General features: G+C 49.8%; 1 protein-coding gene across 1 annotated transcript in view; it reads right to left on the bottom strand.

The window, feature by feature from the left end:
- LOC142592648 (multidrug resistance protein mrp-7-like) overlaps nucleotides 1-25023 on the bottom strand; it is a 226056-nt gene that overhangs the window by 141814 nt on the left and 59219 nt on the right. The window lies entirely within an intron of this gene.

The following is a 25023-nucleotide window of genomic DNA, read 5'->3' as shown; positions in this document are numbered from 1 at the left end:
ACACATCACTTATCGTACATTCCCGCGTAATCGCTGTGGCTCCCATTCATATTCGTTTTGTAATGTGCACTATAATTTACTTTATGCATGGAACCTAATTACACAAACGTTCTATCGCTATAGAATCGGCGACAACATTAAAGAAAGTTTTCAAACAAAACGGCACGTCTGGGACCGTACGATACCATTTTACATTTGTTAGCCGGTCAAAAACAGCCACCGGAACACCACTGAAACGTACGCTTGTCAATGTCCCCCTCCAAAAAACATCATCCCAATGCTGCTAACATAACACAAAATAAAACAAACAAACAAAATCACACATAGTAAAGAAAAGTAACAAGAGAATAAAGAAATAAAGAGTCAGAGTTGGTTCGCGCGCGCATAGTTGTTCAAGTCACACTTCGTGGATGACTGCAAGTTATGCGCCGCACCGTCGTGATTACATAATGCGGTCGGGCACGATATTATAGTGGCCGTCCGTCAGTTAGTTTGTCCCCGCCGTAGGGGTCATTGCCCCTTGCTCCGGAAATCCAGGTTTCCTCGCCAAGGGATCATTGCCCCTGCTCTTTCTTGAAAGCTGAAGAGCGGCTGCCTTACTGGAGCGCCATGACTGCCACTCGGCAAACCTCCTTTACTTTAGAATAAAGCAAGTCGACTGTCCATTCTGAAGGCGTCAAAACGTGTACTCCTTGCCTGCGCCAAACTGAGCTCACAACAACCTCATAGGCGAGTGCGCCAACGCGCCGGATGACCTTGTATGGCCCCGGAATAACGCCGCAGTAGCTCTTTGCTGAGTCCATGCCGGCGTATTTGGGTCCAAATCCAAACACGGCCGCCGGGCTGGTATTCCACGTAGCGTTCATCGTTTGCTGGCTCTTCGGTTTGTTGCAGATAGGCCGCGACGTCGAGATTATCTTCGTCGGTGATGTGCGGTAGCATGAAGTCGAGAGTCGTCGTCGGGTTCCTACCGCAAACCAGCTTTAACGGCGTGATCCCCATTGTCTTAGTGATTGACTAATGGGTTTTAATGGCACAATGACCATTTCTGGCCAAAAAGCGCCAAATGCATGGTGTGATGACGGAATAATTATGCCAAAGACTGTAACACGGTTTTAAAGGAGACTAAAATAAGTGCCTGTATATTGCTTAGAATATGAATATACTAAAATAATGGCAATGATTAGTGGTTTATGATATGACAATAAAATATTTGTCAGGAATGGTGATTAAGAAATACGCATAGGTTACAGTAGCGCTAGTACCTCAACAGAGCCCTTGGACGCAAGGGCCGAGAGTCGCGTACGTGCTCTACTAGTATGCTTCTACTGCAGCTACAATCTCCAACGGGAGGCCGTGCTACAAATATCCAGGCCAAATGATTTTTAAGGTGCGAGTTTCTGTGAAAAAGCTCAACACCTTGTTAAAATTAAAAATCAATTCATTGCTGAGAAAAAATTCATCTGCCACCCCAGTCTGTGAAAGTGGACGGCCAGCGAAGCTGTGATGGTATAACGTACAACGCAGAGATACATAAATATTTTGGTGTTTTTATTACTTCACGCAAGTTGCTATAACTTTTTGATCGTTATGATAGACGGCCAAGGGTTCGGTTACGACGATGAACAGCTTATTTTCGAAGGTCAAGACGAAACACAAGCGCCTCGGGGTCGTTGGCACCATGGGATCGGTGCACCACTGTAGCCCAAACAGTTCGGACATAAACAAGGGCAGCCAATCGTCATCTGGCCGCGACACGTCCACGTTGAAGTCGCCAACGACGAGCACTGGAGTTTGCTCGTAGTCGGCCTGATCGAGCAGCCATACAAAGTGGTCGTTCCTGAAGTACTCTACGTCGCACTTGGAAGAGGCAGGACGAACGTGCATGGCGGCAACGAGCGTCCCGTCGGCGGCCTTCACGGCACACGCGTCGGCACAGCACACCGCCCTTTCTAGTTCTTGGGAGGTGGACCAAATGTCGTACGGCCCGAAGGCGGCGGCTACGTCTTTCCTCACGTATATGGCTACTCCGTCAGCTCGCGAGTCGGCTCGGAGGGCGCATGAGACGCTGGTGTAGCTGTACACTTGAACGAAGAAATCGGACGACGTCTCGGAGATACATGAGAGGGATACCGGTCGGTGTAGGGCGTCGTGCACCACGCCCGCCGCGTGCAGACGCAGCGACCAGACGTTGAGAGCCGCCAGCGAGAAGGTATGTTGCGGGTCGGCGAGTCTAGTCGCACGCGCTTAGGTGACGGCACAAAGGTGGCGGTTATGTAGTCGCCGAAACACGTGCAGCAGGTCGTGGTCCAGGTTCTCGCGGGCGTCGTGGAAGGTGTAATCTATACCTTGGAGTTGGTAAGGCATAGCCGGTGGACGTACGTGGCGCCTACTGAAGGCAACGTAGACCAGCTTGTACGTTGCTATGCTCGTGTGTAGGCTAGTGCCTATGCTCCTACTCGTACACCACGTCCGAGTAGGTGGCCCCGTGCGACTTGTGAACGGTAACGGCACTGACCTGAACCACGTTAAAATGCTTGCGTCGACAGCCAGGCACCGTCTTTCTGTCCAGAGTGGCGGTGGCGGTACGCAAATCTACGGACACGCAATCGGTCTTGATCTTGATGGCACGCCTGCAAGCCAATTGTGTGAGCGGTTTTGCCTTGAAGTTGACCATGTGGCCGGTGTGAGGGATGTCAAACTGAATCCATAGGCGAACGGCATCGAATGCATTGCCCTCCCGATACTCATCTCCCACAACACGCTGACTGCACCGTTGAAGAGTCCGCCTCTTGGATGCATAGCGTGAGCATGTAGGGCTTGTCGCGGGGCGAGCACCATTGCGTGCGGAAGATTGCCCATTACTACGTGCGTCATATGAGCGAGTCCCCTTGGCCTGCGCACGCAGGAAACTCCTCGCTAAACCTTTATACAACCTAGGAGTCGACTGCTCAAGCGTGGTAGACGTTCCGCACTCCTTCGAGAGCGATTTCAGTGTTGAGTTTGGTGACGTCCACGTTCGAGTACAAGAGACGCACGGTTTCGGGAGCACACATTCGAAATCCTTCGAAACTCTTCAAATCAACAAAAACACGGCTACCACCGCGGCAGTTTTGCTTTATGCCGCGCTCAAGTCTCTCGACTGTGGCGTCGAATCGCAGTGTTGCACTATACGTGTCCGATCGGCAAGCCGCATCACAGAAAATGCCTCTCAATAAGTGTGTCGGAAGTTGAAGAAAGCAAATGTAGTAGGCCTCTCCGAAAGGTACGCGGCGTTGCTACACTGCTGACTGCACTTGAGGTAAGTGTGCGCTGGGGCTCGTGTTGCAGTAAATTGCATAGTAATGTCTGCTGTCATTTCAGAAACTAAGCACGCATATCCTTCACTTATAGAGGCAGACTACAAATTGTTTCGTAAACTGGTCAGTTCTCGTTTGAGGGATAAAGTAAAGTTTAGTTTACGAATTGGAGTGCACCTTTCTCTTTCGTTCGCTGATACACGTTATGTTTTAGCCGCCGTAGTTGCTTAGTAGCTATGGTGTTGGGCTGATATCGCAAGACCGAATCCCGACCACGGCGGCCGCATTTCGAGGGGGGCGAAATGCGAAAACACTCGTGTACTTAGATTCAGATGCACGGTAAAGAACTTCAGGTGGCCCAAATTATTTTGGAGTCTGCTGCGGCGTGCCTCGTAATGAGGTCGTGGCTTTGGCACGTAAAACCTCATAATTTTTTTAATAACATCGTATGCGTCCGATAATCTACCGCTGGTTCGCGTTCGCAGCGCGCACAATTCGAAGCAGGGCCAGTGCTTGGGAACATAGCGGAGACCGAATGACCCAGCCGTATATTGGTCTCAAACGCCAAAAGCTGGAACAAGCGCTATTTGCAGTGGCTGCTGCTTTTATTGGGAGCAGATAAATTGACAACGCACCGCGTTTCATGAGAGAACAGCATAACACATAGTACGTAGCAAATACAACTCACCGTTTCTTGCGGGAGTCGGCGTCATCTAAGGCAATAAGCTCCACCGCGTTTTACCTGCAAGGATGACTCCGCTCCCGCAATGCGATAAATCGCATGCATTAAAACTTTTATGCGTAAGATGCCACTGATCCAGCGACAATGGAAGTCAATAAAGCTCGCCTAACAGGGAAACGTGCACAGGGGCGAGGCCTCGGTCAAGAATGTGGCAGATGCCTGTCGCTTATTATCGCTCACAACGGTCTGTCTACTTCGGCCGAAGTATACGTGTAGCCTAAAGGCGCTGGCGTTGTATTGTCAACCTCTCACAACTCGCCCAAAGCGCGGAACACATGCCTTGCAGGAAACGACCGAAGCGAAACAAGCATCCAGAGAAAAATGCGACCAATGATACAGGCAGAGCAGCTGAGAAGCCACAGAGGGCCCCTTCTGAGCAGGTAGCAGCTTCCGGTCAAGCGCGCACCGAATAGAAACTGCTGGTAACCAAAGGTTTCGGCAAATCTCGAATTTCCTCCGTGATCTCGGCGGGAGAGGTGACGCGTTGGGGCGCCACGGTGGCTTCAAAGAGCGTTCGCTTGCCAAGGCTGGCTGCGTGACGCAATGCTCCCTCCTATCTTTTCCTTCCTCCATCCTCATACCCCTTCAAGCAATGAGCGGCAACGCAGCCACCTGTAGAAGGAGACGACGGTGACGATGAACGCGTGAGCATTGGCACGAGCGCATTCGCGCGGTTGCGCCGAGGGGCGCCAACGAGGTAGTTCGCGGGTTGTTCGCGGACGACGGAAGTGCCTTAGCCATATACAGCTTCGCTTTAAAGATGCTGGGCGGAGAGGTACGTGCTCACGATACAGGGACGCTATACAGCAGCCTTTATATCAAAGCTGGATATGCTTAGGCGAAACGCTCGCGATCCGACCACACAGAGAAAGAGAGCGAGAGAGTAAACATATATTTTAGCATAACAGAAACCTTTTTAAGCTATACCACTTCAGCAATGGCTCATACCCTCGTAAACGCGGCCTGCTCATCACGACGACAGAAGTTAAATTCTACGCTGGAATCATAAACGGTAATGGAGGCAGCTGTGCAAGATCACGACGCTCGAGCCATCCCTGATGATGATAGTTTGTTTTGCAGAACAGAGCCATCAGGGGATGAAGACGACCACGACGAACGTGTGAGCAGTGGCAATGGCGCGTTTGCGCGGTTGGCGCCGAGAATTTTTACAGCGAAGCTGTACATGTCTAGGCGAAACGCTCGCTGTCCGACCACCACACAAACCTTCCGGATGAAGGTGTGGCGTGCCATTGGCTACGCCGATATTGACTTCGTATCTGTCTCGCAGCTGAGCGCGCACGCAGCTGCATCTCTCCGACTTTTGGCAATGAAACGGCCACGCATCGTTCGTTCTCCCGAGGAGCAGTTGGCCTACGTGCAACAGCACCGAGAGCAGGAGCGGAAGAGATCTCGTCGGCGTCGCGCCAACGCCTCTCGGGCCCTCGATGCGGAGCGCAAGCGCCAGTGTCGGGCCGATCCGGCAGATCGTGCGGCCGAGCTAGTTCGCTCAGCTGAAGCGGCAGCCGCCCATGCCGTGGCCAAGCGAGATCTCCAGCGGCGACGTCGGGCCGAGGATCCGGCGGTTCGGGCCCGCGAGGCAGAGGAGCGACAACGTCGACGTCAACATAAACACCGGGGCCGCACATTTCAGCTTCGCTGATTTACCATCCGTACGGGGTGCATGGCGCTGTTTTTTCCTATTTGTTTCTATTTCAGAGCCGCGAAGAAGGACATAGATCACTGTAAGGCTATTACCAGATCTACTACATGTTGTAGTATCACTTCCGGTAACTATGTGAGAGTGGGTGCCGTTGCTATGCCGGATCCTTAATCTACAAAGAAGCACTTCCTTGTGTCTTTCTGTACTCTCGGATATCTACTTCTCTACTTTTAGATTTATCATGTGCAACTTATTTGATACTTCACTATCCCACTGGCTTTGCGAATGCTTTCTCAAGTCGTGGCATGAGAATGGTTTCAGGTCTGAGGCCACTGTGGGTTTGTTTATAACTGTATCACTGAAGGCTGCTGATGCAGGATTTTCGTCAGCAGCTACGTTGCTTTCTATGCCTCTGTGGCCTGGTACCAAGCAAAAACCAATGACTTGGTTACACACGTACGCTGCCCATAGTAATGGATATAGTTCATTCAAAACAGGATTGCTATGTATTCGTAAGCTCATAAGGGCTCTAACGACGCTTAATGAGTACTTGAACCCTTTCATTCAGTGCAGCTTTCTCTAACTTTGCGGCGAAGGTTCGACATATGACGAAGTGTAGTCGGGTCCCGTGTCTACTAAAGCGATGACAGTGAGGCAGTCTAGAAGTACGCTCAGGTCGGTGGTTCTTTGTCTTAGCTCGCGGACTCGGTTCACAACTGCGCCTCATTGTCCGGCTGTCATTACGTCGCCACGTATATTTTGTTTAGGCGGCCTGTTTTTTCTTTCGCAGCTGCGTCTTGATGGCGGCGTGCCGTTGCTACATCGTTAAAGTGGCTCTCGCAGCGTTGTCGTCAGTGGTGGACGAGCTTCAGTATTTCGGGGAACAGCAACCACACCTCCATCGGTTGCAACTTAATTTTCCGGAGATGAGCTCACAGACCGGCCACAGGTCGGACTAGTGCACTGTCGGCGATCCGACGACAGGTCGCGTCATGGCGATGGCGAACAGGGCACTCGTCTACTACATTGAGCGGCTGCGAGGTATCCTGGGCTATCTGATGACGCCGTCCACCTTGCAACAAAAACGGCATTTTGACTGCGAATCCTCGTGGTATCAACTCGCGGTATGGGCAATGGTGGTCCGCGCACCCTGCTTCTCCGCTGCGATAGCCTGCAGGCGACACTCGGGAGCACGCCAAACGTCCGTCTTCCTTGAGGTTGGCACGGGCCAACCGGCGGGCGGAGAGATGGCTGCGGCGGTGGTTGGCGACGAAATGGCGGCTTCACGGAACTCTGTCGCGCCCTCGAAGGGGGAACGAGATGGTGTGCGACAGCGGAGTATCTCATTGCTTTCTGCTGAAATTACGGTTGTTCAGGAACCCCCAGTGACGACTGGATTTCTTCGCCGACGATATCAAAGATCGAAGCCACTTGAAGTCTGTGACGCCGACAAAATTTTCCTCAGTTCTTTGCGTACAGTGGCTTAGCTGGTCTTCTGGAGGTCATGAGACTAGTGCCTGGACTTCGCACTTCGGCGAAAGCAATTGGCGGTTATATTGCCTACTGCCCATTAGCAATGTCTTCTCGATGGTCGTTGCTTCCGTTGAGAAATCGATGACGATGTTGGGCGGATTGCGAAATAATTCAGTGAAGAAGTAGTGTTGCACCCCCCGCAAGACCAAGCGAACTTTGTTCTCTTCAGGCACGTCGTTGGGTCAGTGTATCGAAAGAGGCGAGTCATTTGTTCTCTGAAAATTTTGATATTCTCATTTCGGTAGCTGCATACGAGATTTTATTACAGTTTCTACCCTTTCATTGGCGCCCAGCAATCGTGAAAGGTGTCTAGGTAGGAGCTGCGAAGCAAGTCTCACGTTCTCAGCGTGCATTTTACATCCTCGAAGCAAGTTCTGGTGGCATCTTTCAATGAGACATGTTCATGCCGCAACCTGTCACGTTTACAGTTGTTAAACGTAGTGACCCTATCGTATTTTTTTTTTCAGCCAGCTTTCCATATCTTCAAATTATTATCCACGGAAGGTCGGTGGCTCCCTGGGTATGTTACAACACGGCGTGCGATACTAGTGTCGTCATTGTGGTTTGTTGATTTGACCATAATTTTCCTAGTGTTGTCGGGTCGAAGTTTGTACTCCGGTGGCAATCGGTGAAGCCTGCGCATAGTTCGCTTGTCCGAGGCGACGTCGACGTTGTTTTCACGAATTGGGCTTTGGCTTGCACAGAGAGTAAAGTGAACAATAAGGCACCTCTACTCGATATCACATTATAGTGACTTTGAAGAGCCAGACGGTTGCATAACTGTGAATCTGTAATGGACGAAGCTGTGCCAAGCAAATCAAGCAACACTAGAAGCACAACCACCGAGCACAGTGGCCGGTCGTACGAAAATGTGATCGTCGTGTCAAGAGCGTCGGCTATTTAAATATCACTTATCGTGCATGCCAGCGTAATCGCTGTTGTTCGCGTTTGCTATAGAATGTGCAACACTATTCGCTATGTGCATGTAACCTGATTTTGTAAGGTCTTTTTCGCTATACAATGGGCGAAGGAAGTGAAAAATTTCCAATACTAAAAGTTGCTTCTTGCGCCAAACGATAGCTTTGTACATTTGTTAGCCGGTGATAAGCTGTCACCGGAAAACCATAAAATGTACGCTTGTCCATGTACCATTGATACATCGTGTATCGAGGTATACCCACTTATATATCACACGCTTTAAGAGGAGTTATGCGGGAAGCTCAAATATTGCCATTGAAACATAAAACAATTGTAATTCTACAGCTTTGTTTCTCGAAGAGGCGGACGATAAGCTGTCACAAGACAAAATGAAATAAGAAAATATCGCAGTTCCATCGGGAAGGCGAAGCACCGATTGCGATAGCAAATTAGTAGACAACTATACAAAGGATATTAGTTTTATCTGCCTTATAAACTTGCAAACATTCGCTAACTAAGTAAATTAACAATGATAGAATGTGTAAGCGCGTTTGAGCGAGTACGTAGAAAGGGACAGCCACACAGAGACAGCGCTGTCTCTGTGTGTCTATTCCTTTCTACGTACTCGCTCAAACGCGCTTACACATTCTATCATGGGTTCAAACCAACTAGCGCGCCAATTGTGTTTTAACTAAACCAACAAGCACGGTACCATGCGCTCGATGAGCGCGGAAACGCTGTCAAAGTGCTGGAGTGAGAAATTGCGGCATCAGCAGCGATCGAATTGACCTTCGTACATCTCTCGCTTCAACGCGAACGAAACGTCGAAAGCGCCACGCGTACTCTGCAAACATCGCATATCGCTTTGAAGATGAGGCCCGTGCTGGCGCGCACTTTCGCCACGTCGCACATATGGCGCCTAAAACCCCTTAAATTTGGTAAAGTAGTGCCACGCTTTGAAGAAGGCCGCCTCCTCCTCGCGCGCTCTGGCCGAGGCCGACGCCAGGTCGCTATTGGCCTAATAGCATCACGTGGGCCCTCACGCCGTGCATCAGCGCCATTTTTGCTCGAGAAGCGTCTACAGAGTGGCGAGGAGCGCATGTTGGCGCCGTTGCTACGCTCGAGCAGTGTAGGCGGTGCCACGGTCGAGGAGGTAGCGTGAAAGAGAGGAGAAACGAGGAGGAGTCAAGGCGGAGGAGGAGAGTGTCGCTACTGTACGACGTTTAAAGCCTGTTTCACATGCAAGCGATTGAGCGAATGGAGCGAACAGCGGCGCGGCGCTGCGAAGCTTTTCGCGAGGTTTCGTTTCACATGCATTGCCGCCGCGCGTTTTCCGCCGCTGCAAATATCAGTGTTGCTGGCAAAAGACGGGACTTTCAGCCGGTTTCGATAGTTTGCGACTACCAATATAAGTATGGCTTGTCCCTGCCGCTCAACTCTTTATTTTATAAATACATATCCTGCGCTTAGCAATTATCAATTCGTTGAAAAGCTCTCTTGGCATGTCGCCCGTACCACGTGTAGCAAGTAAAAAAGGCTGTGGCTTAGCTAAGGTTAAGCCCAGGATGCGAAGCATACTAGCCTTTATTTTAGTTGTTGAACCACTGTTTAGCCTGGTGAACTGCTGTTGCTTGGCTATATTTGGTTCGGCTAGACGAAGAAACAACTCATGCGTTACTCTGCTTCGCCTTCAAGAGTGGAACGCGACAGCGTTCCCGTCGACCCGCCAAGGGGTGTAAGACAATGGGCTACGGCGCAGCGACTACGCGCCCCGCATTGGACGCGGTGAGCGTCGAGCAACGCAGCGTTCGGCGCGGCAACGAAATGTGCGCTTGAGCAAGCGACGCACGCCTGAGCCTTAGAAACAGCTCGTTTCTAAGGCAACACCGCATTCACTAGAGGCGCTTTTGTACCGCTTTGAAGCATCGTACTCGTGGCTCAGTGGTAGCGTCTCCGTCTCACACTCCGGAGACCCTGGTTCGATTCCCACCCAGCCCATCTTGCAAGAGTTGAGCCAAAGCCACCTAGAAACAAGCGCAGCTGCTTATATACCGCCGCGACGCCGCGAGCGACGGCGCGAGTTGGAGCCCCGTTTCTCCTCTGTCGTGACGTCACGGTGTCACGTGGTCAGCCTTGAAGGCGACACCGCCGCGCCTGAGGAGCTGGGTTGAGCTCTAGTATTATGCTTCGCATAATAAACATCCTCCTATGCGCAGGCTTTCCCGCACTAGTACTCCACTAGTCACGTGTCGAGACGGGCCGTTCGGAAGCGGTGCTGCCGCTCTGCCGTTCTGCCGCTGCGACGAAATTCCAACTTGCCCGAACCTCGCAGCTCCCGCCGCTAGTGCCGCCGCCGCCGCTCGAAACAGATTTCTGCGGCGCGGCGGCAGGATTCGCGAGCATTTTCGATTGCATGTGAAACAGGCTTAAGGAGTTTTAATAGCGCCCGCACAGCCGCGCCATAAGCAGCAGCCGCCGGAGAAGAGCGCCTCCACCTCCCCCCGCCCCCCTCCCTCACCTCACCCGCGTCCCTCGCGCGCGGTAGGAGAGGGCGCGCCTTTAGCCTGCGTTCGATCGCTCGCACACGCGAGGTTGAGCCGCGTTCGCCGGCTCACCCTCGCACGCTTTCACTAGCACATACAGCATACGGCGCGCGGCCACCATTTTGTTTGTCACCGTTGGACTTACGGCGACGGCGTAAATGCGCCTGGAGTGTCCGTATAATTGCTATCTCAATGATATATATAAAATTTTCAGATGAGATTTTTAATTACTTTGGTCAATCAAAAGACTGAGACTACGGAATTATTACATGTAAAAATTATTTCTCGGAACCTTTATTCTATTTTTGTTAAGTGTACGCTGAGTTTTAACAAAGCCTAGATGACGTGAGTCAAGCCATCTTTTGCCACTTTCCTAAAAGTCACCTACATTGTGTTTTAGATATGACTACATGTTTTGTTACACGTTAAATCATGTCCTTTATTACGGTTCTTCGAAGCATGGAAACAATTCCCTTATCCGTACTGCATTTCAGATGGGTGATTCTCCGGCATTGTGGACCTCACCGCAAAAAAAAACAAAAAAAAAACAATGCTTTGACAGAGAACAAGATGCAGGTAAGTCATCGCAGGCGATCCTTAAACAGGCGTCAAAATATGGCTTCACTTATGTTATCTAAGCTTGGAAGAAATGGTAGGACGCGTCCATTTCTCTTACTCGGGACCATATAGAAGGGAATGCAAGCGCGGGTGACTAAACTTCAGAAATTCAAATTTCAGCGAATTAGTCTCGTTATTTATTGAACCACTCTCGTAAATCATACTTCGCGGCACACATTGCAGTTTACCAATGGTAGTCAGAAAGTTCGCTAGGCATATCCCAATGGACGACAGAAAGTTTCGACATATGCGTTTATAAAGTTTTCCGACAAAAAGAATTTATATAGGTCATTTTCCAGTGAAGCTGTTAAGCGCAGCTCCACAGTAGTTCTCGTGCAGTGGCGGCGGCGCTGGCGCCTAACTACGGCGTGAGACACTACTAACGGTATTTAAAATCTGGCAGCTTCGCTTGAAAGGCAAAACTTTGACAGTGATATGAAGGTTTTAGCGATGTGCTTCAATTACTTGGACAACGTTCTGACTATACGTGGGTGTGAGAGACGCCGGCAACAAATTTCTGGCACCCTTTAAAGCCTTGTAAGGCTTTAAAGCCTTACAAGGCATTACATGCCTTGTAAAGCCTGTAATGGAATTGGAGCAGCACCACTGAGGCGCGCGTAACGAGCGGCGCCAGAGAAACTACATGACTTTGAGCGATATAACTCCGCTAATGTTGTTTTTATCTTTTTTAATTTTGCGAGAAAATTTAAGGTAAAAGGCATACGCTCTGAATCAAATGATTCGTAACTATTGTTTGGGCGCTGCAATTCAGTCAAGACCACACAAAAAAAAAACATGGTCTGAGCAAGTTAGTCTTTCAATAATGTAGAGCATCTACCTTGCATACATGGCAAAAATAAACTTGTAGCATGCATATGCATAAATATTTACTGGGCATTAAGAAGGCGGCGACAGCAAAAATTCCGCTAAATTTCGCGTGAACTGTCCGTGCAATTGCTATCGCGAATAACGTATGAGAAGACTGCGCTTCCACTACTGTGGAGGGTGGTGCAAGCGAGACTCGGGATCCGCGGCTCTTCGTTGTCGTAACGCCTCGGCTTCGCGCTCTCTCACGGCGAGGCCGGCTCGTCGACGACGAGCCATTTGCCGAGCGGCGATTTCTCGGCGGCGTTCATGAAACGCCACCAGCTTTTCAGCCGAACGCGCGGCCCGCTCCCGCTGCGGTTCTTTCAGCGCAGCCTGCTCTTTGGCAGAACGAACTGATTGCCGGGCCTGAACTGGCGGGAAACGGCGGGCGCGAGGCGAGCGAAGAAACCATCACACCCTTTCCCTCTTCCGGAGGGAGCGGACGTCTGTGATTGGCTCGCGCCTTGTGATGCGTCTACTTCTTCGTGCTCATAAAACCCCGCTTTAAGGCTTGCCTATGATTTGCTGAGAATGGCCGGATCGGTTGGCGCGGTGGTCTCGCAAGCCAGAGGTATACACCAGAACACCGTGAATTCAAAGCGCGCCGCCATATTGATGAGCGCTGGTCGCACCATCTATCCTAAGCGCCGCGAAGTAGCAGGTCTGGACTGCCACACCAGGAGATGCGACACGGCGCAAAAGCGAAACTTGGGCTTTTTAGCTGGGCGGTAGGCGTGTTTCGCGTTTTATCTAACCTGTCATTTTTGCTGTCTCGATCCAATCAAACTTCAAGACCTCATGCAAGTCCGCAATGGCCACACTGAGTGCTGTGCAGACTGCAGAAGCGAATACATCGGACAAGTACGCTATTCATCATCATCATCAGCCTGGTTACGCCCACTGCAGGGCAAAGGCCTCTCCCATACTTCTCCAACAACCGTGGTCATGTACTAATTGTGGCCATGCCATGCCTGCAAACTTCTTAATTTCATCCGCCCACCTAACTTTCTGCCGCCCCCTGCTACGCTTCCCTTCCCTTGGGATCCAGTCCGTAACCCTTAATGACCATCGGTTATATTCCCTCCTCATTACATGTCCTGCCCATGCCCATTTCTTTTTCTTGATTTCAACTAAGATGTCATTAACTCGCGTTTGTTCCCTCACCCAATCTGCTCTTTTTTTATCCCTTAACGTTACACCTATCATTCTTCTTTCCATAGCTCCTTGCGTCGTCCTCAATTTAAGTAGAACCCTTTTCGTAAGCGTCCAGGTTTCTGCCCCGTAGGTGAGTACTGGTAAGACACAGCTGTTATATACTTCTCTCTTGAGGGATAGTGGCAACCTGCTGTTCATGATCGGAGAATGCCTGCCAAACGCACCCCAGCCCATTCTTATTCTTCTGATTATTTCAGTCTCATGATCCGGATCCGCAGTCACTACCTGCCCTAAGTAGATTTATTCCCTTACGACTTCCAGTGCCTCGCTGCCTATTGTAAATTGCTGTTCTCTTCCGAGACTGTTAAGCATTACTTTAGTTTTCTGCAGGTTAATTTTTAGACCCACTCTTCTGCTTTGCCTCTCCAGGTCAGTGAGCATGCATTGCAATTGGTCCCGTGAGTTACTAAGCAAGGCAATATCATCAGCGAATCGCAAGTTACTAAGGTATTCTCCATTAACTTTTATCCCCAATTCTTCCCAATCCAGGTCTCTGAATACCTCCTGTAAACACGCTGTGAATAGCATTGGAGATTTCGTATCTCCCTGCCTGACGCCTTTCTTTATTGGGATTTTGTTGCTTGCTTTATGGAGGACTACGGTGGCAGTGGAGCCGCTATAGATATCTTTCAGTATTTTTACATACGGCTCGTCTACACCTTGATTCCGTAATGCCTCTATGACTCTATGACTTTCTCGTAATCAATGAAAGCTATATATAAGGGTTGGTTATATTCCGCACATTTCTCTATCACCTGATTGATAGTGTGAATATGATCTATTGTTGAGTAGCCTTTACGGAATCCTGCCTGGTCCTTTGCTTGACAGAAGTCTAATGTGTTCCTGATTCTATTTGCGATTACCTTAGTAGATAGCTTGTAGGCAACGGACAGTAAGCTGATCGGTATATAATTTTTCAAGTCTTTGGCGTCCCCTTTCTTATGGATTAGGATTATGTTTGCGTTCTTCCAAGATTCCGGTACGCTCGAGGTCATGAGGCATTGCGTATACAGGGTGGCCAGTTTCTCTAGAACAATCTGTCCACCATCCTTCAACAAATCTGTTGTTACCTAATCCTCCCCAGCTGCCTTCCCCCTTTGCATATCTCCCAAGGCTTTCTTTACTTCTTCCGGCGTTACCTTTGGGATTTCGAATTCCTCTGGACTAATTTCTCTTCCATTATCGTCGAGGGTGCCACTGGTACTGTATAAATCTCTATAGAAATCCTCAGCCACTTGAACTATCTCATCCATATTAGTAATGATATTGCCGGCTTTGTCTCTTAACGCATACATCTGATTCTTGCCAATTCCTAGTTTCTTCACTGTTTTTAGGCTTCCTCCGTTCCTGAGAGCATGTTCAATTCTATCCATATTATACTTCCTTATGTCAGCTGGCTTACGCTTGTTGATTAACTTCGAAAGTTCTGCCAGTTCTATTCTAGCTGTAGGGTTAGATGCTTTCATACATTGGCGTTTCTTGATCAGATCTTTCGTCTCCTGCGATAGTTTGCTGGTATCCTGCCTAACGGAGTTACCACCGACTTCCATTGCACACCCCTTAATGATGCCCACAAGATTGTCTTTCATTGCTTCAACACTAAGGTCCTCTTCCGGAGTTAAAGCCGAATACCTGTTCTGTGGCTTGATCTGGAATTCCTCTATTTTCCCTCTTACCGCTAACTCATTAATAGGCTTCTTATGTACCAGTTTCTTCCGTTCCTTCCTCAGGTCTAGGCTAATTCGAGTTCTTACCATCCTGTGGTCACTGCAGCGCACCTTGCCGACCACGTCCACATCTTGTATGACGCCAGGGTTAGCGCAGAGTATGAAGTCTATTTCATTTCTAGTCTCGCCGTTCGGGCTCCTCCAGGCCCACTTTCGGCTATCTCGCTTGCGGAAGAAGGTATTCATTATCCTCATATTATTTTGTTCCGCAAACTCTACTAATAACTCTCCCCTGCTATTCCTAGTGCCTATGCCATATTCCCCCATTGCCTTGTCTCCAGCCTGCTTCTTGCCTACCTTGGCATTGAAGTCGCCCATCAGTATAGTGTATTTTGTTTTGACTTTACCCATCGCCGATTCCACGTCTTCACAGAAGTTTCGACTTCCTGGTCCTCATGACTGGATGTAGGGGCGTAGACCTGTACAATCTTCATTTTGTACCTCTTATTAAGTTTCACAACATGACCTGCCACCCTCTCGTTAATGCTATAGAATTCCTGTATGTTACCAGCTATATTCTTATTAATCAGGAATCCGACTCCTAGTTCACTTCTCTCCGCTAAGCCCCGGTAGCACAGGACGTGCCCGCTTTTTAGCACTGTATGGGCTTCTTTCGGCCTCCTAACTTCACTGAGCCCTATTATATCCCATTTACTGTCCTCTAATTCCTCCAATAGCAATGCTACACTCGCCTCACTAGATAACGTTCTAGCGTTAATCGTTGCCAGGTTCATATTCGAATGGCGGCCTGTCCGGAGCCAGTGATTCTTAGCACCCTCTGCTGCGTCGCAGGTCTGACCGCTGCCGTGGTCAGTTGCTTCGCAGCTGCTGGGGACTGAGAGCCGGGGTTTGATTGTTGTGTTCATATAGGAGGTTGTGGCCAAGTACTGCACCAGGGTGGCCAATCCTGCTCTGGTGAGGGAGTGCGTTACCGGTTCTGGTCACCGGGATCAGGCCACACTCCAGGCCTGTTTGGGTAATTTTATGAACACGAGGATCTTTTTTAATACGGTGGAAAATTGCCGGCACCGGGATTCGAACCACGGACCTCCTGCACGCGAGGCGGGTGTTCTACCTCTACGCCACCGCTGCAGATTATTACGCTATTACGTTTGTACAAACTGCGCGCTATATGCTAGAACACGTGTGAGCTGTAATATCTCCGCATTTTTGGCACGTAACCTGTGAAAGAATATACAGCACTGTGTTGAAGGAGGAAGACGAAGTGCCTTTCAGGCAGAACGCCAAACTCATCAAGGACATCATCATCATCATCATCATCATCATCATCATCATCATCATCATCATCATCATCATCATCACCACCACCACCACCGAGTCTTCCAGCTCTATTTATTTTGTGAAATTTTTAGACTTTGCCAGTGAACTATTTCTTCCTTTACTGCGATGGAGATGGAGTCTCACGCGCGTCCGCCGGAGTCGGCAGTGCCCGCGGCGGCTGCCTCCAGGAACCGCAACGGCACCGACAGCGACACTGACAGCGACGACACCATGCAGTACTATATCAGCGGTGAAGATTCTTGTGATGACGCCTTCGAGCTGGTGCGGAGTCGTAAAGCCAAACGAAGGTTTCTCAGCGCATCCTCGAATTCGAGTGAGTCCACCGTGAGATCTTCGCAGAATACCGAGGAGCTCACCATTCTGTTCACACCAGTTCTCGCTACTGACAACTTGAGACGCCTCAACAGGCAAGCCGTGTCTTCACATCTAGAGGCACTGGTTCCGAATGAAATCAAAGGCATCAGAGTGAACACCCGTAAGAATGTCCTAGCGATTGACGTAGAACACGCGGCTGCGTTGGATTCTTTGCGCAATGTCGCGGAACTTGACGGGATGAAAGTCGGCTATCATATCCCGCTGGGCAAACAAATCAGTAGTGGCGTAATTTACGATGTTGATGAGACCATTGTCGGCTCCGATCTGTCGATCTTAATCAAGCCAGCTACAGAAAACACCATCATCACAAACGTGTTTCGTCTCGGCAGGTCGCGGTGTGTCAAAATGATATTTAAAGGCGAATCCCTACAATCGCATGTAAAAGTGGGCCACTTCCGACACGCAGTTCACCCCTTCATACCAAAACCGCTGCAGTGCTGGAAGTGCATGAAGTTTGGGCATGTGAGTAGTGTGTGCAAAAAAACTACCGTCTGTTCTCGCTGCACTGGGCCCCACACCACTAACACGTGCGAAGCCAGTGTGCTGAAGTGTACAAACTGCAGTGGCCCTCACGATGCCTTCTCGAAGGAATGCCCTTTAATTCGCAAGGAAATGGCAATATTGAGGAAAATAGTTAGAGACCACTCGTCTCACCGAGAAGCAGCAACATCTATTAGGCGGCGATGATCGCGTCGCCGACGTCGATCACGAACCTTCAAAGCCTCTGCAGAGCGCCAGCCACGTACACTGCCACCCACTCTTCCGCCCAGGCCAAACGCAGTCAGCACAACGGACAAAGATGCAACGAACAGCCCTGCTGCTGACGCGTGGCCTGCACTCCCGAGGCTACATGCTCCTACTGAGCGAAATCAGACTTCTACAGCAAGGGACAATTCGACTGTTCCTGATAGACTGACGGACCAAGATCAGCAAATTTTTGTCATGATCAGCTCTCCGGTGAGTGCTATTCGTGTTCTTCTGGACAAGATACAGACACCAACAGCTCTATGTGCGTTGCAAGTGCTGGATGCCATCAATCCGGTTCTAGCGAGCCTTCAGAAGTCCAGTGCTTGAGAACTTCTACAGCAGAACCATGGCTCATCGACAGCAACAGCGATCGTACCGGGATGATGTCAGAAACGCCTCCATATTCCAATGGAATGCGAGAGGCCTAAGGTCACGTATTTCGGATTTTCGACAGTTCGTGTTTGACTACCACTTTCCTATACTGGTGATCTGTGAACCGAACTTATCAGCCTCCATAAGACTATCAGGATATGAACCTTTTGTTTCAACAACGTGTGCCCGTAGTAGTAAGGTTCTGGTTTACATTCGCAAGGACCTAACGTATTTTTCGCAACCCGTAGCGCCACACGACGGTAACCAATACGTCTGCGTTAGTGTGAAAAAGAACAGACTGTCTTTTACTATTATTGGCGTCTGCCTATCCCCAACAAGTCAGTTTGACAGCAAAAGACTAGAAGATATTATGGCTACTACTCCCGGTCCTTGGATAATAACAGGGGACTTCAACGCTCACCACCATATATGGGGAAGCTCCAGGATAAATTCGAGGGGCAGGTCATTAATATCCTTCGCATCAGGCCACAACCTGTGTCTTCTAAATGACGGAAGTCCGACATTTCTGCGAGGAACAACGTACAGTAGCTGCCTTGACTTGACTTTGGTGTCACGTTGCCTGATTTCGAGCGTGCACTGGTTCACTGATATTGAAGCCCATGGAAGTGATCACATTCCGACCTATGTGAGAATCAATGGTCCAGACGCCGCATTACCGGATGTATCTCGCCAAATCGATTGGTCAGTCTTTCAAGATCGAGTAGAAGACACCTGCAAGAAACATATCGCACGCAGATTAGAAGACATAATTGCAGACGCAATGCAAGATTGCACGCGTTGCTTCACACATTCGAAAAAGCGTACAGAGAATGACATTGAATTGGAAAGGCTTCGTACAATACGTCACCGCGCTGAAAGGAGGTACAGGCGCACAAAATCGATTCTTGACCTCTGAGAAGCTCGGCGCATGCAAAAGAAGATAAGACGCCGAATGGATAAGCTAGCGGATCAAAGATGGAAATGCTTTTGCGGGTCACTAGACCTCCGCAAGCCATTGTCCCATGTGTGGCGTACCCTACGAGGTATTTGCTCAAGACCCCAGCAACGACACCCTTTTAACGCCCTCGCTCTCTGTCAAAACCGCCGTGAGATAGACGTTGCAGAGGAATTTTGCGCGCAAATCGCCGGCGACACAGTTTTAGTCCCCGACATGGCTTTAAGCGACATCCCCGGTCCACGAGATACCAATATGGAGGCTCCATTCTCTATGGAAGAGTTAGAAGCTGCTATGGCGCTCTGTAGGTGTCCGTCTTCACCAGGGCCCGATGGCATAACATATACTGCTTTGCGCCACCTAGGCCGAGAAGCACGAAGAGAACTCCTCAGCGTTTTTAATAGTTCATGGCAAGATGGTGTCGTCCCACAGGAGTGGAAACGCAGCCGCCTGGTACGGCTACTAAAAGCAGGAAAGTCGCCGCTCGAACTGGCATCGTATCGGCCTATAGCACTTGCCAGGTGCGTCGGAAAACTCATGGAACGCGTGATCCTCATGCGTCTCGAATGGTACCTAGAACACCACAAGATTTACCCTGATTCTATGGCGGGATTTCGACGAGGCCGTTCGTCGATTGACAGTGTCATCGATTTAGTGTCATCTGTACAACAGCAAAAATCTTGAAAACGATTATCAGTAGCGCTCTTTCTGGACGTGAAAGGCGCTTACGACAACGTTTACCATCAACCCATTCTAGACGCACTTTTGACAATTGAACTAAGAGGGCGAGTATATCCATGGATCAGAAACTACTTGGCACAAAGGTCCTTGTTCGTACGTACGGGAGATGGCCCGACTACCGACCACTACATATGCCGAGGAGTTCCCCAAGGTGGGGTTCTAAGCCCTATTCTTTTCAACCTCGCACTTCTTGGGCTGGCCGAATCCCTACCGGAAACAGTGAGTGTCTCAATCTACGCCGACGACATCTGCATCTGGTCATCAGCGGTCACTTGAAGAAGAAGCTCACATCTATTGTTCATGTCTTCAAGTTTATCGCCGGGAAAACATGGGGAGCGTCAGTGGGCTTCATGCTACAGTTATATCGAGCACTTTTTATCGGATTGCTACGTTATAGTTCTCCCGTGCTTGCTAAAACATGCAAGTCAAATCTTCGAGAACTACAGAGCGTGCAAGCACAGGCACTATGTGTTTGCCTAGAACTTTCGCGGAGCGCCTCAACAGCAGGAACCATTATAATGGCTCGAGACCATCCAATCACGACTTACATTAGCATCGACACGCTTAGGGCCCATGTTCGTCATGTTTCACGTATGCAATCAAGCTCTCTTGCCTGCCTGCCAGAACGACGACCACAGGCGTCCTTCTCCAACGAGGTCAGCATCCATCGTGCCTGTCTACCATCGGGCTTCACACCCTCAGCACGTTCAACCTCAGCTTTGTGGTGTTTAAAACTACCTCAAGTGCGTCTCACGGTTCCAGGGATAAGAAAGAAGACCAACCTGCCTACCTTGGCCCTGAAGCAAGCAGCTCTGAATTGTTTGAACACTTTCTACTTTGACCGAGTCCACATATATACGGATGGCTCTTCCACTCAGACCACCTCCACTGGCGCAGTGGTTATACCATCACGATCAATTAGCGTCCGATACAAGATTTCTCACATGACAACATCGACCGGATCGGAGCTTGTTGCCCTCCGAGGTGCCGTTGATAACATTAACAACCAACCCGCTAATCGGTAGGCAATATTCTGCGATTCGAAGGCGGCCTTACAATGTCTTCTGTCATCTCTTCGTCGCGGGTCGTGTGAACAACTAGTGTCGGAGGTACGAGAAATGCACCATCGTATGATAGCGAAAGGACACGACGTCGTGTTTCAGTGGCTGCCTGGCCATTGCGGTATCTCCGGCAACGACCTCGCTGACGAAGCTGCTAGGAAAGCACACGAAGAAGCAACCCTTGTTTCTGTACCTTTATCGCGGACCGACGCAGCCCAACACCTAAGCAAGGTAGCACACCGTATGACATTAGAGAAGTGGCACACACCTGAATTCACCCAAGAACGATTGCATTCCCTCGACCCCTCTATGCAACTGCGGCTGTTACCAGGGCTTCTGCGAAATGAGGAAACAATGCTGTGCCGCTTACGCTTAGGCGTCGCATTCACCAATGCATATACGTTTTTGATTGGAATGACTGATAGCGTTGACTGTAATGCCTGCGGTGCCGAGGAAACTATAGAACATCTACTGTGCTACTGCCCATCTTTTCAAAACGAAAGACATGACCTCTGCACAGCTCTCAATCAGCTAGATAGAACACCGTTCACCTTGAAGAAGATCTTGGGACCATGGCCTCGCATATCGCAGCTACAAAAGGCCACAAAAGCTCTGCTGCGATATTTGAAGGCTACTGGATTGAATCAGCGTCTGTGATCTGGACTGAGTGACCAAACAATATACCCAGTCGACTTTCTTTTCTTCTTTTAATCTTTCCGTCCCCTTTTCCCTTTCCCCAGTGTAGGGTAGCCAACCGGGCTCAGTCCTGGTTAACCTCCCTATCTTCATCATTTGTTCTCTCTCTCTACAGCACTGTGTTTGTGCCATATATTATTAAAGCACGCAGAACATTGTCGTCTGCACTTTCAGTTTGGTCTTGTTTGTCATGGTCACTACTGGGTTGGCCACGTTTGGTAACCAACTGGCGAGGTCGTTTGACTGGGCTTATAGCCTGCCTGATTAGCAGACACCTGTCCTTCACCACCTGCACATTGAAAACAATATATATGTTATAGTAAGACGGGCTGTTGTTCTTTCCCATGCCATCAGTGTTCCGAAGATGTAAAGTCCTCTCAAAATGAAATAGAAAATACACCAGGCCAATTGTATCGTGCAATTTATCGTACAACATTCAGAACACAAGCCTACAGCACTCGAACAAGCAGCATATATGATGCTAAACCTGCACTCATTGGAAAATGAGAAACTACAGTAGTTATAACGCTAAACTATGTGTGCAGTCAAAGCCCCTACAACAGGGTGAGCATGACAGCTGCAGGTGTTGTACAGTTGTTGTACAAACCATGACAGGGCACACAAAATTACCATACCTACTTAAAGCTGCATCATCAGGGACCCCTTTGGTACAAGACAGCAACCGCGCCTGCAGTCCAAAAAATTAGCCCCACCAAGTGCAGCTACCAGGTATCAGACCTGTTTCGCTTGTGCGAGGCCATATCGGATTGTTGGCGCTACCTTAGAAAAAAATACAGTAAAAAAAGAGAAACTGGCGAGAACGAGCAAAATTTTGTTACAAAATACAACAATCATTAACCACCTTATTTTCCTTGCTATAAGGACGGAAAAATCTTGCGCTTTGCCCCGCATAGCAGCCCTCACGCAGTTTAGAGCTCAGGAGGCTCAAATGAATTCGTTACGAATGACACCTGCAACACAAGCTCGTAAAGACAGGCGCGCTGCAAGAACACCTTCGGCGACGAGCAGTCGTCGTTTACGTTTTTGTGGACGCGTGCTACGTGACGAGCAGACTTCGGTTTACTTTCATAGCAATAACGCTCACCAGCAGGGCAACATTCTATTGCCTACAACTTGTCGTTCACGCTTAATGGTCATGCCGTGCACCAGCTGCAAGTATTGCTAACCGCAAACTCAACTGTTCCGCTTAACTGTCGAGGGCTCTGCATTACTGAAAACACGAAAAGGCTTGCCTTTTTGTAATAGCCAAGGCGAAGCATCGGCACGGGATTCTTCTCTGTAGGCTTGTTGTTCCGAAAGTGCTCGGAGCAAACCTGCGTGTTGCACATATTACGTTGGTAGGGCGCAAAGTGGAACGTGGCACCAAAATATACACAGATCGAATACTCACTCGTGTATTTTCACTGGGTTGGTAGTTCTTCCTATTCATTGCAGCTATCCACTGGGGGCAGAGGTTGCCATTCTTCGTTGCGGATGGAAATCGGTGCAGGCTGAAAACACCGCACCGGCACTAATCCCTACGTGTGTTGTGCTCTTCGCAAACAGCGCTAAGCAACCTTCTCCTTTTGCGCTTGTTGTTTTGGCATCCAAACACGACGCAATGATGTCCAGATGACTTCTTGTACTTTGGATCCGCGTGAACGGGCACATTTCCGCACTTTGGAGTCCTAGAGCTAACGCTTGCCATGTCTACCGGTCGCCGGCGAACACACTTTGGCAGCCCAGTACAAAATGGCGCCGGCCAACCGGGCAACCCGGGTGCGAGAGTATGCGTTCGGTTAGTCTGGGTGCGAGGCTATCGTGCTCTGGTCTATAGGTGGCGCGAATTCGCAGCCCGACATGCAGTTTTTATTTTCCCGCGGCTTGAGTTTTTATGTACGGCAACAAGGCCAGCCGACGCAAGACGGAACTCCGTGCGAGTGTGCCCTCAGACCCAGACCCACTTCCAGCGGGTCTTCCCAGGTCGGGGCAGGTGCTGCAGCATAGGCTCCGTTCCGGCTTCGTCCTCACACCGGATGTGCTGGAGCGGTGGCGGCAGTACCGGCCACGCCGGGAACGACGCCCTCCATCTCCGTCTCCCAACTCCCTTCCATGGCCGGAACCCGGCCCTCCGCGGACAAAGAAGCGCTCCACGCGGCGCACAGGTGCCCTTACTGCGACATGGCCACGCGGCCATCCGCAGCCCCATCTGTTTTGGGAGTGCCAGCGACAGGCTCAGCAGCAGGACCACCACCTGAGGGCGGTGCGAATGTCGTCCTACGAGGAGTGGATTAGACCGGCAACAGGCTCAATGGATTCCGACAGGGTCATTCTGGACTCGCTCTTGGCTTTCTCCAAGGACGCGCAGCTTCTAGGACGGCTCTGACTACGCCTCCCCCTTCTCTTCCTATTCCCCATTATAGGCCTTCGCGCCATCCCTTAATAAATACATTTTGTCATCATCATCATGTACGGCAACACAGACGCTGGCGCAAGCAAGGCTATACAAGCATCGTTTGAAAATACAAAGCAAAACTAAAGAACAACAACAAGAATACGGCGCGCATGGATGATGCTATCGCCCTTTGGACGTTATGCGGAACATCAAGGCGACATTGACGCCGAGGGCGACGACAGAAATGCGGATGGAGTGTCGACATAATTGCTACCGCAATAAAATGCCGGCGCCAGTGACCCGAAGCACGCGTGCGAGCCAGGCATCGGTGAAAATGCGCAGACGGGCACCTGCGTAGTGTGGTGGAGTGCGCTTTGTGTCAAGCACGGAGTGCAAAAGTACCACGCTCGCATATAGAGAAGCTCCTCCACACTTTACTATATAGCGAAGGAATTGTGGACACATTGAAACATTCGGAAAGTCTTATGGCCAAACCACTGGCACGCTTCGGCAAGCTTCGGCACGCGCCGACAAGCGAACGCTTCGCTTCGCGTAGGTCGGAGGAAGAGGGCACGCAACCACTGGACAGAAGCTCTGACGCGCGCCGAAGCTCGCTCCTCGGCTGCGGCGCACTCTTGCTGGACTATTTTGTCTTCATCCGTCAAAGTCCGGCCTAAAGCAGCCTGCTTTAAACTAAGCTTGAAGCAATAAGTTAGTGATCTGTACGCGCTTTTAGGTATGAAAAATACGTTTGAATAATGAATATACGCCTGCCGCGACTGTTCGTTTCTATTTTTGAAGTAACAATAGTGCACAAAATATCGACATCAGCGCTCGCGCGTCGTCTGTCTGCAAGATCGCTTTGCAAACACCTGCACGAGGATGCCATATCATATCAAAAACTGTTGTACCATTTCATTTTTTGGTGGCTCATTGCACAGCCAACTATGTAAGAATTAGGTGTGCAAGGTATCACTGAAAAAATCTATGTTGGAAATATTGTCACGTAGCAGTGACGGTAAATAAATAGTGCAGACTCAATCGGAACGATAGTGGCGAGCAATGTCGGCAATTATCAAAAATCTGCTCTGCGGGACAAGCGCGTCGGTTTGCATACATCAGTCGTCGAAAGTTACAGCCTATTCGCTGGTGCCCGCGCGCCTTCCAGAAACTACAACACAATTCGTGTCGCGTATGCAATCAGATTAGCAAGGTTCGCGAACAACAGACAGAACCATCGATAACACTCGCGAAACT

The sequence above is a fragment of the Dermacentor variabilis genome, chromosome 9, assembly GCF_050947875.1.
Source record: "Dermacentor variabilis isolate Ectoservices chromosome 9, ASM5094787v1, whole genome shotgun sequence".
In the NCBI taxonomy this organism is placed as follows: Eukaryota; Metazoa; Arthropoda; class Arachnida; order Ixodida; family Ixodidae; genus Dermacentor; species Dermacentor variabilis.
The sequence above is the reverse complement of the archived record's forward strand: the minus strand, read 5'-3'. Positions and strand labels throughout refer to the sequence as shown.